Below are 17,647 nucleotides of genomic sequence, written 5' to 3' on the forward strand. Positions count from 1 at the left end.
TGTATGTTCTGTATGAGGAGAGGGCTGGACATACTGTGTTATTAGTGTCTGTGTATACTCACTGTCAGTGTATGCAGTTACAGGTCTCTGTGTGGTACGCCTCTGCTATAACATGTGTTGCTGAATGGAAGTGCACCAGAGATATATACTATTACCCCACAGTGCTGGGATTTTATACATGTTTCCCTGTATGTTCTGTATGAGGAGAGGGCTGGAGATACTGTGTTATTAGTGTGTGTGTATACTCACTGTCAGTGTATGCAGTTACAGGTCTGTGTGGTACACCTCTGCTATAACATGTGTTGCTGAATGGAAGGGCACCAGAGATTTATACTATTACCCCACAGTGCTGGGATTCTATACGTGTTTCTCTGTATGTTCTGTATGAGGAGAGGCTGGAGATACTGTGTTATTAGTGTGTGTGTATACTCACTGTCAGTGTATGCAGTTACAGGTCTCTGTGTGGTACACCTCTGCTATAACATGTGTGTTGCTGAATGGAAGTGCACCAGAGATTTATACTATTACCCCACAGTGCTGGGATTCTATACGTGTTTCCCTGTATGTTCTGTATGAGGAGAGGGCTGGAGATACTGTGTTATTTGTGTCTGTGTATACTCACTGTCTGTGTATGCAGTTACAGGTCTCTGTGTGGTACACCTCTGCTATAACATGTGTGTTGCTGAATGGAAGTGCACCAGAGATATATACTATTACCCCACAGTGCTGGGATTTTATACATGTTTCCCTGTATGTTCTGTATGAGGAGAGGGCTGGAGAAACTGTGTTATTAGTGTGTGTGTATACTCACTGTCAGTGTATGCAGTTACAGGTCTCTGTGTGGTATGCCTCTGCTATAACATGTGTTGCTGAATGGAAATGCACCAGAGATATATACTATTACCCTACAGTGCTGGGATTCTATACGTGTTTCCTTGTATGTTCTGTATGAGGAGAGGGCTGGAGATACTGTGTTATTAGTGTGTGTGTATACTCACTGTCAGTGTATGCAGTTACAGGTCTCTGTGTGGTACACCTCTGCTATAACATGTGTTGCTGAATGGAAGTGCACCAGAGATATATACTATTACCCCACAGTGCTGGGATTCTATACGTGTTTCCTTGTATGTTCTGTATGAGGAGAGGGCTGGAGATACTGTGTTATTAGTGTGTGTATACTCACTGTCAGTGTATGCAGTTACAGGTCTCTGTGTGGTACGCCTCTGCTATGATAAGCTGAAGGCTGCATAAGCCTGAGGCCATATAAGCGATCAACTTTTTGTGATTGGTTGTTAAATGACTAAGCAGTTGCTAGGCAGATCAGTTTTCCCGGTTGGTTTTTTCCTATTGGTTTAAAGGGTTGTGCATCAGGATGAAGAGGAGGGTCTTAGGTTAGTATATAGGGGGTGGCCATCTTGCTAGACTCCCTCTTGCCTTTCAGTTTATGCCCCAGGAAGGATAAGTACTATTGCTTATTTTCACTGCCTGTAAATTGTTTTTGTTTTTGTTTTTTTGAATTTCATTTGCCTTCTTTAGGGCATTATACAGTGCTGTGCCCCCTCTCTGCGTGTCATTGTCTACTTTTGCAGATTCTCCCCCCTCTGCCATGCCTCGTCCAAAACGTGCAGCTCCCCCCCCCCGGCGCCTCGTGGATGCGGGGAGCGCCTTCCGCTCCCGCTCCCCGAGCGTTGCGCCACAGAGAGGACTTCCCCCTGTTTCAGACAGGCGGCGGGGACGGGCAGTTACAGCCCGCTCCCCTGCCGCACGGAGACGGGCGGCCAGCGGCCGCTCGTCACGTGGTGCCGATGCGCGCGGCTCGGCCGGGCCGCGCGTCCCGGCCGGGCCGCGCGTCCCGGCGCTCGCAGCGGGACGGGCCTCTCCTCTCCCTCCTGCCTCGGGCGTCTGCAGCACTTCCCCTCCGGCGGCCGGCGGCCGCTCTGCACGTGGCGCGGGTGCGCGCGGTCCGGCTGGGCCGCGCTCCCCGGCGCCTCCCGCGGGCGAAACGACTTCCCTCCCTCCTTCCATAAGTGCCTCCGGCCCTCCTCCTCCACCCCCGCGGTCGGCTCTCGGCGGCGTCCTGGGGGCACAAGCTGTGCCGGACGGCCGCGGCAGAGCTGCGGGGGGCGAGGGGGGGGTCAATATGCAGCTGGGGGATATGAGCCCAGGGCAGCGGGTAGCGGCTCCCGCTGTCCCCGGGACAATACAGGGCCCCATACTACCCCCCTCCAGCGGGGGGTTTAGCACACCGCACCTCAATTTAAATAATATTGGGCCGTTTGGGCCTAGTGTCGCCGGGGCGGGGGACGTGGCAGCGGCGGCCGCCACACCCGCCCCGGCGGCAGTCACATGGCAGGGTTTTCCCCCGGCCTCGGTGGCCTGCTCGGGCTCCTCCTGGGTGTCAGACGCCCCGACGCCATTAACGGCGCCCCCGCTCGTCGGTTTTCAAACCCCTCTCCACGCCCTTCCCGGTCCTTTTCAGTTTGGGTCCACACAGACATCCGTCTCGGCGGCTTATATGACGCCCGGCGGGGCGCTTTCGGTAGCAGCGCAGCAAGGCTTCGCGGGGAGCCAGTCCTTCCCCGGGGGTTTTGCGTGGCCTCCGGTTCCAGCATTCCCCTTAGCCGCCAGCATGCCTTCCATGGGCTTCATGACGGTGTCCGGCACACAGTTTTCCCCGCACGGGGCCAGCGCGGGCGCCGGCGTGCAGTCCACGTGGTCGGTCGGTGGCCCCCGAGTCGCGGTGCCCTTGCCGGCCTTTGCGGGCCTGCAGTCAGGGCAGGCACCGGGCGGTGGGTATCAGGTGGCACAGAGTTGGCCCCCTCTCGCGGCGCCCCCTCAGTTCCTTCCGGCGTCATACGGATGGGCGGGGGCGGGCGGCTGCCCGCCGCATACGGCTTGGCGGCCGTCTTACCCCGCGAGTTTCGGTGCAGTGAGCGGGTCAGCCTTTACGCAGTCGATCGGGTACACCTCGGCGGGGGCCCCCTCCCTGCAGCTGCCGGGCGGCCATCCGCCACGGAACGGGGGGACGGGCTCTCCGCCTCCGCATTTGCGGACAAGTGTTAATGATGTTCTGGTTCCCCCGGTGCCGGTTGTCCCCTCTTTTTCTCCCTTGCAGGTTCCGTCTAATTCAGGGGCTACGCCCGTCACGAGGCGAAGGTCACGGACAAGCGCGACTGCGAACGTGGAGGTACGGCCATCAGCGGAGGCGGGTGCAGCGGACGACGCGGTTCCGGGTCCTTCAAACTCCGGTGAGCTAAATATTCCTTTACACGTTTCAACTTGTAGTTCCTCGTCTTCTAGCAGCGTATCATCCGGCTCTCCGCGGCGCCCGCGTAAATTAGCTAGGCTCATCGCGCGGCGAATGGCCAAGGAGGCGCACAAGGTGGCCGCTCCTGCGCAGGTGGTCCCCTCCGACCCTCCCCGTTACGGCGAGATGGTACATTGCACCAACACGGCAGTGACAAGAGGGGTTCGTAAGCGCATGCGGGAAAAAATACGTAAGGGGAAGTATGTAGACATATTCACCCTTACAGAGGAAATGCGGCAGGGTTTTGACGCGGCCAAGAAACCGGGTGGTATTGGGGAAAATGCGTTTCGCAATTTTCACCAGTGGCTGCGTGGGTTTTTGGTGTTCATGGCTTGCTACACGGAATCGCGTCCCGCGGAGTATGCCAACTTGGTGAAATATTTGTTTTTAGTACACGATATGTACTTAAAATCCAAGGGTTCCGCGTGGCGGGATTACGACGAGAAGTTTCGTCGCAATCAGGATGGCAACCCCATCCTGCCCGCGGGTTTTAAGGATGTTGAGGTGTGGTTGGAGGTCACGCAGCAGGTCAAACCCACCCCGGACGTCACGGCCAAGAAGCCCGGGGCGGCCGGGGCGGTGGCTTCTCGATTGACGGGAAAAGGCAAGTGCTTTGCCTACAACGACGGCAAATGCGGCAAAGGAACGGGCTGTCGTTTTCGCCACTCATGCAGGTTGTGCGGAGCCAGTCACCCGGCCAAGGAATGCACCGCGGCGACAGGCGGTAAGCCTGCCACTTCCACCGAGGCCGGTGGAATTGGCAAGTAAGGCCTTCTCCCCGATTATAGTTCCCGAGTTGCAGCGCTGGCTTACCTTGTACCCCGATGAGTCGGCGGCATCGTTTCTCTTGCAGGGCTTTCAGCACGGTTTTCGTTTGCCAATCCCGGATTCGGTGTATGTGGTTGCACGCCAGAATTTGAGATCGGCTCGGGAATTCCCGCAGGAAGTCCGGCGGAAGGTTGACGGGGAGATTGGGCTGGGGCGCATGGCTGGGCCCTACGCCCTTTCCCCGTTGCCCTCCTTGTGCATTTCCCCAGTAGGGGTAGTGCCCAAGAAGGCCATAGGTAAGTTTCGTTTGATACAGCACTTGTCGCACCCGCCGGGGCTGTCGGTCAACGACGCTATCCCGGAAGCCCAATGCAGAGTTCGATATCAGTCGTTTGACGACGCGCTGCGATTAGTGCGGGATTGTGGTCCGGGGAGTCTGTTGGCAAAATTGGACGTGGAGTCGGCCTTTCGGCTACTCCCGCTACACCCAGATTCCCTGCGGTTTCTGGGTTTCAAAATAGGGGGCGAATTCTACGTCGATCGGTGTCTCCCCATGGGTTGCTCTGTCTCCTGCGCCTACTTTGAGTGCTTTAGCACGTTTTTGCACTGGTGTGTCCAGACCGCCTCCGGGCAGATGGGGGTGGCTCACTACCTGGATGACTTTCTTTTTGTAGGCCCCGGAGACAGTTCGGTCTGTGGGGACATTCTCTCGGTGGCCAGGTCGTTATTCTGCGCTTTAGGGGTACCGGTTGCGCAGGATAAGTGCGAGGGTCCTTGCACTTGTCTTAGCTATTTAGGTATCGAGATTGACACGGTAGGGGGGTGCTGTCGCTTGCCCGAGGATAAGGTGCGGAAACTATTGGGTTTGATTACAGACTGTTTAGGAAAACGCAGGGTTCGGCTTAAACAGGTGCAGTCCTTGCTTGGTTCTCTCAATTTTGCGTGTCGGATTATCCCCATGGGTAGGATTTTCTGTCGCAAACTTGAGCGGGCCACCGCGGGGACGGTTCGACAGAATCACTCCGTGTACCTTTCCCGCGAGATCAAGGATGATTTGCGGATTTGGGTCTCGTTCCTGGTGTCCTTCAACAGGGAGATCTTGTGGCCCGCTCCTTGTTGTTCTAGTAAGCAGCTGCAATTGTTCACGGATGCTTCAGGCAGTCGAGGTTTCGGCGCGTTCTTCGCTGGCTCATGGTGCGCTGCGGCCTGGCCGGCATCTTGGGTAACGCGTGGGTTTACCAAGAACCTGCTTCTGCTGGAATTGTTCCCGATCTTAGTGGCGCTTGAGTTATGGGCCGGACGGTTCGCAAATAGGGACATTTTGTTTATTTGCGACAACTTAGGGGTAGTGCATGCGATTAATAACCAGCGTTCCTCATCTCCGCAGGCGCTGCGATTGCTAAGGCATTTAGTGTTGGTTTGTTTGCAGCGCAATATTAATTTTAGGGCTCGACACGTACCTGGAGTTGACAATGGAATTGCGGATGCATTGTCCCGGTTCCAGTTTGACAAATTCAGGACGTTGGTTCCGGGAGCGGAGGCAGAGGGGTTACAGTGCCCACCTTCTGTCTGGCAGATGGTCGAAGCGGTTTAACGGCGTTGGCCAGGTGTGCACTGGCTCCCTCTACGCTACGAGCGTATGATGCTGCATGGCGGGATTGGTCAGCCTTTCAGAGTAGGTACGGGGTAGCAGGTGAGTCCTCGGCCGACGCCCTGTTGACCTTTGTTTGGGAGCATTACCAAAACGGTAGGTCAAAAGCGGCCATGGCTACTGCCCTTGCGGGCATCGCCTTTCACTCGCGACTCCACGGGACGACGGACCCCACGGGGTCGTTTGTCCTTTCCAGAGCGCTGAAAGGTTGGGCTAGGTTGCACCCGGCGCCTGCGGATTCACGTAGGCCTATAACGTTGCAGCTGCTAGCGGAATTGCTGCGTGTGCTACCTCGGATTGCGTCCTCGGAATTTGAGGTGGCATTGTTTAGTAGCGCGTATGCCCTGGCCTTTTTCGGGGCTTTTCGGGTGAGCGAGCTAGTGGCGAGCAGCAAGGCGTCCCGGGAATCGGGTCTGCTCTACGAGAATGTGCGCTTGCAGGAGGGCCTGTTGCTCTGTAGGATTGTGCGGTCCAAGACAGATCAAACAGGTCGGGGTCGCTGGTTGTCCTTGGAGGCTCAGGGAGGTATGGGCGTTTGCCCGCTGCGGTTGACGCAAGAGTATGTGCGGTTAAGACCTCCGGGGGGCAACCAGTTGCTGGTGCACGCGCAGTTGGACCCTCTGACAAAGTTTCAGTTCTCATCGGTGTTCAAGAAATGTTTGACGGCGTTGGGCTTGCAGGAGGCGGACTTCGGTACTCATTCCTTTCGGATTGGGGCGGCTACCCATGCGGCGGCCGCTGGTTCATCACCAGCGGCTATTCGGGAGTTGGGTCGCTGGAAGTCGGCCTCCTATAAGTCCTATGTCCGTATAGATAAGTTATAAGTGCGCCTGTTGCGCTAACCCAAAAACGTGTTTACTCGTCGGTTTTTGAACGCTTACCGTTCAGGAATCGAGGGTGTGAAGCGAATTTTTAAAATTTTTCCTCCGAGGGGGCCTAATTTCAATTGGCTGTTCTACCAAGGTCCACGGGAGGTTTTTTGAGTTTTCTCCTTCACTTGGGTTTTATTGGTTACGTTGTGTTTAAGTTACAGATTATGTGCATAATCTGACATTAGGATATTTTCTTTTACAGCTGTCAGCAATTTTGGAGACCACATATGGATGGTTGGTCATTCCTATGTTTTTTGGGCGGAGAAACATCCCATGGCATCTAGGGCGACTGAGATTTTTGGGTCCAGGCAATTTAGATGGTTAGGTGTTAGGGGCATGTTATGGGGTGATTTGTTGCGCGTCCTTTTTTCTAGGGAGCGCCGCTGGGGTCGCCCCAGTTGTATTATCATTCATCTGGGTGGTAATGATCTGGGCCGAGTTAAAGGCATAGACTTGATTTTGTCTATAAAGGCGGATGTGGTGGCGATACGTTGTCACTGGCCTGGGGTATGCATTGTCTGGTCGGAAATGGTGCCCCGTTTCCATTGGCGTGGTGCGGTGCGTTTCTCGGCGCTGGAGAAAGCACGCAAAAAGGTGAACTCGACGGTGTCTCTGTTTGTCAAGGCCATAGGCGGAGTGGCAATTAAGCATCCTCTGCTGGTGCTGCGGAACAGGCAGTTCTATAGAGACGATGGGGTTCACCTTTCTCCGGAAGGAGTGCAGTTTTTTCTGGAAGATATTTTCGGTCTTTTTCGTTAGAGCTAGTTAGTTTCTGGTTGGTTAAGGTTCTGTTTGCGGATGGCGGTGGCGGTTTGGAAAACCTTGGTGGCGGGAAATCGCTGCCAACCAGCTGTCACACAGGCATAAGTGGTCATTGTGGGGCTCCCTCTTTAAATGGACGGCAGATGTGTCCTTTTCTTGCGGTTGGACATTTAGACGTTCCCCTGCGGGAACCGAACGTTTGCCAGAGAAAGAGGGGTAAGGCCAGCACAATGCGGGTTATGCGGGAAGGAGGCGGGGTATGTGTACTCCCCTCCTTGGTTTGGTGGTTTGTCATCTAGGTGACGGGTGCTGGTGTTTGGCAGCGGTTTTCTGTTTGCCATCCTCCAAACTAAAGTTAATATATATTCAATTCAATTCTAATTCGGCCTCAATTATTAGTTTAAAGAGTTGGTCAGCGATTAATAAACATCGTCTGACCTTTAACTCCAGCTACTGTGTCCGTGTCTTTATTTCAGTGTGTGGTGTGGTTTTATTTAGTGATAAGCTAGCTTAAGTAAAAGGTTTATGTAATCACAATAAAGTTATGAGCGGCTTAAACTAGAGATGAGCGGGTTCGGTTTCTTTGAATCCGAACCCGCACGAACTTCACTTTTTTTTCCACGGGTCCGAGCGACTCGGATCTTCCCGCCTTGCTCGGTTAACCCGAGCGCGCCCGAACGTCATCATGACGCTGTCGGATTCTCGCGAGGCTCGGATTCTATCGCGAGACTCGGATTCTATATAAGGAGCCGCGCGTCGCCGCCATTTTCACTCGTGCATTGAGATTGATAGGGAGAGGACGTGTCTGGCGTCCTCTCCATTAGAATAGAGATAGATAGATTAGATAGAGAGAGATTGTGCAGAGTCGCAGACAGAGTTAGTTTACCACAGTCAGTGACCAGTGCAGTTGCTAGTTAACTTTTATTTAATATAATATATCCGTTCACTTCTCTCTGCTATATCCGTTCTCTGCCTGAAAAAAAAAACGATACACAGCACAGTCAGTCACACAGTGTGACTCAGTCTGTGTGCACTCAGCTCAGCCCAGTGTGCTGCACAGTCATCAATGTATAAATTAAAAGCTTATAATTAATTGTGGGGGAGACTGGGGAGCACTGCAGGTTGTTAGCAGGAGCCAGGAGTACAATTATATTAATTAACAGTGCACACTTTTGCTGCAGGAGTGGTGACCAGTGCCTGACCACCAGTATAGTATTGTTGTATACTACTAATATCTCTTTAAATATCAACCAGTCTATATTAGCAGCAGACACAGTACAGTGCGGTAGTTCACGGCTGTGGCTACCTCTGTGTCGGCACACGGCAGGCAGTCCGTCCGACCAGAATTGTATTATTTATTATTATATACCTACCACCTAACCGTGGTTTTTTTTTCATTCTTTATACCGTCATAGTGTCATCCTAATTGTTACGAGTATACTACTATCTCTTTATCAACCAGTGTACAGTGCGGTAGTTCACGGCTGTGGCTACCTCTGTGTCGGCACACGGCAGGCAGTCCGTCCGACCAGAATTGTATTATTTATTGTTATATACCTACCACCTAACCGTGGTTTTTTTTTCATTCTTTATACCGTCATAGTGTCATCCTAATTGTTACGAGTATACTACTATCTCTTTATCAACCAGTGTACAGTGCGGTAGTTCACGGCTGTGGCTACCTCTGTGTCGGCACACGGCAGGCAGTCCGTCCGACCAGAATTGTATTATTTATTATTATATACCTACCACCTAACCGTGGTTTTTTTTTCATTCTTTATACCGTCATAGTAGTATACTCGTAACAATTAGGATGACACTATGACGGTATAAAGAATGAAAAAAAAACCACGGTTAGGTGGTAGGTATATAATAATAAATAATACAATTCTGGTCGGACGGACTGCCTGCCGTGTGCCGACACAGAGGTAGCCACAGCCGTGAACTACCGCACTGTACACTGGTTGATAAAGAGATAGTAGTATACTCGTAACAATTAGGATGACACTATCTCTTTATCAACCAGTGTACAGTGCGGTAGTTCACGGCTGTGGCTACCTCTGTGTCGGCACACGGCAGGCAGTCCGTCCGACCAGAATTGTATTATTTATTATTATATACCTACCACCTAACCGTGGTTTTTTTTTCATTCTTTATACCGTCATAGTGTCATCCTAATTGTTACGAGTATACTACTATCTCTTTATCAACCAGTGTACAGTGCGGTAGTTCACGGCTGTGGCTACCTCTGTGTCGGCACACGGCAGGCAGTCCGTCCGACCAGAATTGTATTATTTATTATTATATACCTACCACCTAACCGTGGTTTTTTTTTCATTCTTTATACCGTCATAGTGTCATCCTAATTGTTACGAGTATACTACTATCTCTTTATCAACCAGTGTACAGTGCGGTAGTTCACGGCTGTGGCTACCTCTGTGTCGGCACACGGCAGGCAGTCCGTCCGACCAGAATTGTATTATTTATTATTATATACCTACCACCTAACCGTGGTTTTTTTTTCATTCTTTATACCGTCATAGTGTCATCCTAATTGTTACGAGTATACTACTATCTCTTTATCAACCAGTGTACAGTGCGGTAGTTCACGGCTGTGGCTACCTCTGTGTCGGCACACGGCAGGCAGTCCGTCCGACCAGAATTGTATTATTTATTATTATATACCTACCACCTAACCGTGGTTTTTTTTTCATTCTTTATACCGTCATAGTGTCATCCTAATTGTTACGAGTATACTACTATCTCTTTATCAACCAGTGTACAGTGCGGTAGTTCACGGCTGTGGCTACCTCTGTGTCGGCAGTCGGCAGGCAGTCCGTCCATCCATAATTGTATTATTATTATAATATATACCACCTAACCGTGGTTTTTTTTTCATTCTTTATACCGTCATAGTGTCATACTAGTTGTTACGAGTATACTACTATCTCTTTATCAACCAGTGTACAGTGCGGTAGTTCACGGCTGTGGCTACCTCTGTGTCGGCAGTCGGCAGGCAGTCCGTCCATCCATAATTGTATTATTATTATAATATATACCACCTAACCGTGGTTTTTTTTTCATTCTTTATACCGTCGTCATAGTGTCATACTAGTTGTTACGAGTATACTACTATCTCTTTATCAACCAGTGTACAGTGCGGTAGTTCACGGCTGTGGCTACCTCTGTGTCGGCAGTCGGCAGGCAGTCCGTCCATCCATAATTGTATTATTATTATAATATATACCACCTAACCGTGGTTTTTTTTTCATTCTTTATACCGTCGTCATAGTGTCATACTAGTTGTTACGAGTATACTACTATCTCTTTATCAACCAGTGTACAGTGCGGTAGTTCACGGCTGTGGCTACCTCTGTGTCGGCAGTCGGCAGGCAGTCCGTCCATCCATAATTGTATTATTATTATAATATATACCACCTAACCGTGGTTTTTTTTTCATTCTTTATACCGTCGTCATAGTGTCATACTAGTTGTTACGAGTATACTACTATCTCTTTATCAACCAGTGTACAGTGCGGTAGTTCACGGCTGTGGCTACCTCTGTGTCGGCAGTCGGCAGGCAGTCCGTCCATCCATAATTGTATTATTATTATAATATATACCACCTAACCGTGGTTTTTTTTTCATTCTTTATACCGTCGTCATAGTGTCATACTAGTTGTTACGAGTATACTACTATCTCTTTATCAACCAGTGTACAGTGCGGTAGTTCACGGCTGTGGCTACCTCTGTGTCGGCAGTCGGCAGGCAGTCCGTCCATCCATAATTGTATTATTATTATAATATATACCACCTAACCGTGGTTTTTTTTTCATTCTTTATACCGTCGTCATAGTGTCATACTAGTTGTTACGAGTATACTACTATCTCTTTATCAACCAGTGTACAGTGCGGTAGTTCACGGCTGTGGCTACCTCTGTGTCGGCAGTCGGCAGGCAGTCCGTCCATCCATAATTGTATTATTATTATAATATATACCACCTAACCGTGGTTTTTTTATACCACCTAACCGTGGCAGTCCGTCCATAATTGTATACTAGTATCCAATCCATCCATCTCCATTGTTTACCTGAGGTGCCTTTTAGTTCTGCCTATAAAATATGGAGAACAAAAAAGTTGAGGTTCCAAAATTAGGGAAAGATCAAGATCCACTTCCACCTCGTGCTGAAGCTGCTGCCACTAGTCATGGCCGAGACGATGAAATGCCAGCAACGTCGTCTGCCAAGGCCGATGCCCAATGTCATAGTACAGAGCATGTCAAATCCAAAACACCAAATATCAGAAAAAAAAGGACTCCAAAACCTAAAATAAAATTGTCGGAGGAGAAGCGTAAACTTGCCAATATGCCATTTACCACACGGAGTGGCAAGGAACGGCTGAGGCCCTGGCCTATGTTCATGGCTAGTGGTTCAGCTTCACATGAGGATGGAAGCACTCAGCCTCTCGCTAGAAAACTGAAAAGACTCAAGCTGGCAAAAGCACCGCAAAGAACTGTGCGTTCTTTGAAATCCCAAATCCACAAGGAGAGTCCAATTGTGTCGTTTGCGATGCCTGACCTTCCCAACACTGGACGTGAAGAGCATGCGCCTTCCACTATTTGCATGCCCCCTGCAAGTGCTGGAAGGAGCACCCGCAGTCCAGTTCCTGATAGTCAGATTGAAGATGTCAGTGTTGAAGTACACCAGGATGAGGAGGATATGGGTGTTGCTGGCGCTGGGGAGGAAATTGACCAGGAGGATTCTGATGGTGAGGTGGTTTGTTTAAGTCAGGCACCCGGGGAGACACCTGTTGTCCGTGGGAGGAATATGGCCGTTGACATGCCAGGTGAAAATACCAAAAAAATCAGCTCTTCGGTGTGGAGGTATTTCACCAGAAATGCGGACAACAGGTGTCAAGCCGTGTGTTCCCTTTGTCAAGCTGTAATAAGTAGGGGTAAGGACGTTAACCACCTCGGAACATCCTCCCTTATACGTCACCTGCAGCGCATTCATAATAAGTCAGTGACAAGTTCAAAAACTTTGGGTGACAGCGGAAGCAGTCCACTGACCAGTAAATCCCTTCCTCTTGTAACCAAGCTCACGCAAACCACCCCACCAACTCCCTCAGTGTCAATTTCCTCCTTCCCCAGGAATGCCAATAGTCCTGCAGGCCATGTCACTGGCAAGTCTGACGAGTCCTCTCCTGCCTGGGATTCCTCCGATGCATCCTTGCGTGTAACGCCTACTGCTGCTGGCGCTGCTGTTGTTGCCGCTGGGAGTCGATGGTCATCCCAGAGGGGAAGTCGTAAGCCCACTTGTACTACTTCCAGTAAGCAATTGACTGTTCAACAGTCCTTTGCGAGGAAGATGAAATATCACAGCAGTCATCCTACTGCAAAGCGGATAACTGAGGCCTTGGCATCCTGGGTGGTGAGAAACGTGGTTCCGGTATCCATCATTACTGCAGAGCCAACTAGAGACTTGTTGGAGGTACTGTGTCCCCGGTACCAAATACCATCTAGGTTCCATTTCTCTAGGCAGGCGATACCGAAAATGTACACAGACCTCAGAAAAAGAGTCACCAGTGTCCTAAAAAATGCAGCTGTACCCAATGTCCACTTAACCACGGACATGTGGACAAGTGGAGCAGGGCAGGGTCAGGACTATATGACTGTGACAGCCCACTGGGTAGATGTATGGACTCCCGCCGCAAGAACAGCAGCGGCGGCACCAGTAGCAGCATCTCGCAAACGCCAACTCTTTCCTAGGCAGGCTACGCTTTGTATCACCGCTTTCCAGAATACGCACACAGCTGAAAACCTCTTACGGCAACTGAGGAAGATCATCGCGGAATGGCTTACCCCAATTGGACTCTCCTGTGGATTTGTGGCATCGGACAACGCCAGCAATATTGTGTGTGCATTAAATCTGGGCCAATTCCAGCACGTCCCATGTTTTGCACATACCTTGAATTTGGTGGTGCAGAATTTTTTAAAAAACGACAGGGGCGTGCAAGAGATGCTGTCGGTGGCCAGAAGAATTGCGGGACACTTTCGGCGTACAGGCACCACGTACAGAAAACTGGAGCACCACCAAAAACTACTGAACCTGCCCTGCCATCATCTGAAGCAAGAAGTGGTAACGAGGTGGAATTCAACCCTCTATATGCTTCAGAGGTTGGAGGAGCAGCAAAAGGCCATTCAAGCCTATACAATTGAGCACGATATAGTAGGTGGAATGCACCTGTCTCAAGTGCAGTGGAGAATGATTTCAACGTTGTGCAAGGTTCTGATGCCCTTTGAACTTGCCACACGTGAAGTCAGTTCAGACACTGCCAGCCTGAGTCAGGTCATTCCCCTCATCAGGCTTTTGCAGAAGAAGCTGGAGGCATTGAAGGAGGAGCTAACACGGAGCGATTCCGCTAGGCATGTGGGACTTGTGGATGCAGCCCTTAATTCGCTTAACAAGGATTCACGGGTGGTCAATCTGTTGAAATCAGAGCACTACATTTTGGCCACCGTGCTCGATCCTAGATTTAAAGCCTACCTTGGATCTCTCTTTCCGGCAGACACAGGTCTGCTGGGGTTGAAAGACCTGCTGGTGACAAAATTGTCAAGTCAAGCGGAACGCGACCTGTCAACATCTCCTCCTTCACATTCTCCCGCAACTGGGGGTGCGAGGAAAAGGCTCAGAATTCCGAGCCCACCCGCTGGCGGTGATGCAGGGCAGTCTGGAGCGACTGCTGATGCTGACATCTGGTCCGGACTGAAGGACCTGACAACGATTACGGACATGTCGTCTACTGTCACTGCATATGATTCTCTCAACATTGATAGAATGGTGGAGGATTATATGAGTGACCGCATCCAAGTAGGCACGTCACACAGTCCGTACTTATACTGGCAGGAAAAAGAGGCAATTTGGAGGCCCTTGCACAAACTGGCTTTATTCTACCTAAGTTGCCCTCCCACAAGTGTGTACTCCGAAAGAGTGTTTAGTGCCGCCGCTCACCTTGTCAGCAATCGGCGTACGAGGTTACATCCAGAAAATGTGGAGAAGATGATGTTCATTAAAATGAATTATAATCAATTCCTCCGCGGAGACATTGACCAGCAGCAATTGCCTCCACAAAGTACACAGGGAGCTGAGATGGTGGATTCCAGTGGGGACGAATTGATAATCTGTGAGGAGGGGGATGTACACGGTGATATATCGGAGGGTGAAGATGAGGTGGACATCTTGCCTCTGTAGAGCCAGTTTGTGCAAGGAGAGATTAATTGCTTCTTTTTTGGGGGGGGTCCAAACCAACCCGTCATATCAGTCACAGTCGTGTGGCAGACCCTGTCACTGAAATGATGGGTTGGTTAAAGTGTGCATGTCCTGTTTTGTTTATACAACATAAGGGTGGGTGGGAGGGCCCAAGGATAATTCCATCTTGCACCTCTTTTTTCTTTTCTTTTTCTTTGCATCATGTGCTGATTGGGGAGGGTTTTTTGGAAGGGACATCCTGCGTGACACTGCAGTGCCACTCCTAGATGGGCCCGGTGTTTGTGTCGGCCACTAGGGTCGCTAATCTTACTCACACAGCTACCTCATTGCGCCTCTTTTTTTCTTTGCGTCATGTGCTGTTTGGGGAGGGTTTTTTGGAAGGGACATCCTGCGTGACACTGCAGTGCCACTCCTAGATGTGCCCGGTGTTTGTGTCGGCCACTAGGGTCGCTAATCTTACTCACACAGTCAGCTACCTCATTGCGCCTCTTTTTTTCTTTGCGTCATGTGCTGTTTGGGGAGGGTTTTTTGGAAGGGCCATCCTGCGTGACACTGCAGTGCCACTCCTAGATGGGCCCGGTGTTTGTGTCGGCCACTAGGGTCGCTTATCTTACTCACACAGCGACCTCGGTGCAAATTTTAGGACTAAAAATAATATTGTGAGGTGTGATGTGTTCAGAATAGGCTGAAAATGAGTGTAAATTATGTTTTTTGAGGTTAATAATACTTTGGGATCAAAATTACCCCCAAATTCTATGATTTAAGCTGTTTTTTAGGGTTTTTTTAAAAAAACACCCGAATCCAAAACACACCCGAATCCGACAAAAAAAATTCGGTGAGGTTTTGCCAAAACGCGGTCGAACCCAAAACACGGCCGCGGAACCGAACCCAAAACCAAAACACAAAACCCGAAAAATTTCCGGCGCTCATCTCTAGCTTAAACATGTGTTGCTGATTGGAAGTACACCAGAGATATATACTATTACCCCACAGTGCTGGGATTCTATATGTGTTTCCCTGTATGTTCTGTATGAGGAGAGGGCTGGAGATACTGTGTTATTAGTGTGTGTGTATACTTACTGTCAGTGTATGCAGTTACAGGTCTCTGTGTGATACGCCTCTGCTATAACACGTGTGTTGCTGATTGAAAGTGCACCAGAGATTTATACTATTACCCCATGGTGCTGGGATTATATACATGTTTCCATGTATGTTCTGTATGAGGAGAGGGCTGGAGATACTGTGTTATTAGTGTGTGTATACTCACTGTCAGTGTATGCAGTTACAGGTCTCTGTGTGGTACACCTCTGCTATAACATGTGTTGCTGAATGGAAGTGCACCAGAGATTTATACTATTACCCCACAGTGCTGGGATTCTATACGTGTTTCCTTGTATGTTCTGTATGAGGAGAGGGCTGGAGATACTGTGTTATTAGTGTGTGTGTATACTCACTGTAAGTGTATGCAGTTACAGGTCTCTGTGTGGTACGCCTCTGCTATAACATGTGTTGCTGAATGGAAATGCACCAGAGATATATACTATTACCCCACAGTGCAGGGATTCTATACGTGTTTCCTTGTATGTTCTGTATGAGGAGAGGGCTGGAGATACTGTGTTATTAGTGTCTGTGTATACTCACTGTCAGTGTATGCAGTTACAGGTCTCTGTGTGGTACACCTCTGCTATAACTTGTTGCTGAATGGAAGTGTACCAGAGATTTATACTATTACCCCACAGTGCTGGGATTCTATACGTGTTTCCTTTTATGTTCTGTATGAGGAGAGGGCTGGAGACACTGTGTTATTAGTGTGTGTGTATACTCACTGTTAGTGTATGCAGTTACAGGTCTCTGTGTGGTACACCTCTGCTATAACATGTGTTGCTGAATGGAAGTGCACCAGAGATTTATACTATTACCCCACAGTAATGGGATTCTATACGTGTTTTCTTTTATGTTCTGTATGAGGAGAGGGCTGGAGATACTGTGTTATTAGTGTGTGTTTATACTCACTGTCAGTGTATGCAGTTACAGGTCTCTGTGTGGTACACCTCTGCTATAACATGTGTTGCTGAATGGAAATGCACCAGAGATATATACTATTACCCCACAGTGCTGGGATTCTATACGTGTTTCCTTTTATGTTCTGTATGAGGAGAGGGCTGGAGATACTGTGTTATTAGTGTGTGTGTATACTCACTGTCAGTGTATGCAGTTACAGGTCTCTGTGTGGTACACCTCTGCTATAACATGTGTTGCTGAATGGAAGTGCACCAGAGATTTATACTATTACCCCACAGTGCTGGGATTCTATACGTGTTTCCTTGTATGTTCTGTATGAGGAGAGGGCTGGAGATACTGTGTTATTAGTGTGTGTGTATACTCACTGTCAGTGTATGCAGTTACAGGTCTCTGTGTGGTACGCCTCTGCTATAACATGTGTGTTGCTGAATGGAAGTGCACCAGAGATAAATACTATTACCCCATAGTGCTGGGATTCTATACGTGTTTCCTTGTATGTTCTGTATGAGGAGAGGACTGGAGATACTGTGTTATTAGTGTCTGTGTATACTCACTATCAGTGTATGCAGTTACAGGTCTCTGTGTGGTACACTTCTGCTATAACATGTGTGTTGCTTAATGGAAGTGCACCAGAGCTATATACTATTACCCCACAGTGCTGGGATTCTATACGTGTTTCCTTGTATGTTCTGTATGAGGAGAGAGCTGGAGATACTGTGTTATTAGTGTGTGTGTATACTCACTGTCAGTGTATGCAGTTACAGGTCTCTGTGTGGTAAGACTCTGCTATAACATGTGTTGCTGAATGGAAGTGCACCACAGCTATATACTATTACCCCACAGTGCTGGGATTCTATACGTGTTTCCCTGTATGTTCTGTATGAGGAGAGGGCTGGAGATACTGTGTTATTAGTGTATACTCACTGTCAGTGTATGCAGTTACAGGTCTCTGTGTGGTACACCTCTGCTATAACATGTGTTGCTGAATGGAAGTGCA

The sequence above is a fragment of the Pseudophryne corroboree genome, chromosome 4 (genome assembly GCF_028390025.1).
Source record: "Pseudophryne corroboree isolate aPseCor3 chromosome 4, aPseCor3.hap2, whole genome shotgun sequence".
Classification (NCBI taxonomy): Eukaryota; Metazoa; Chordata; class Amphibia; order Anura; family Myobatrachidae; genus Pseudophryne; species Pseudophryne corroboree.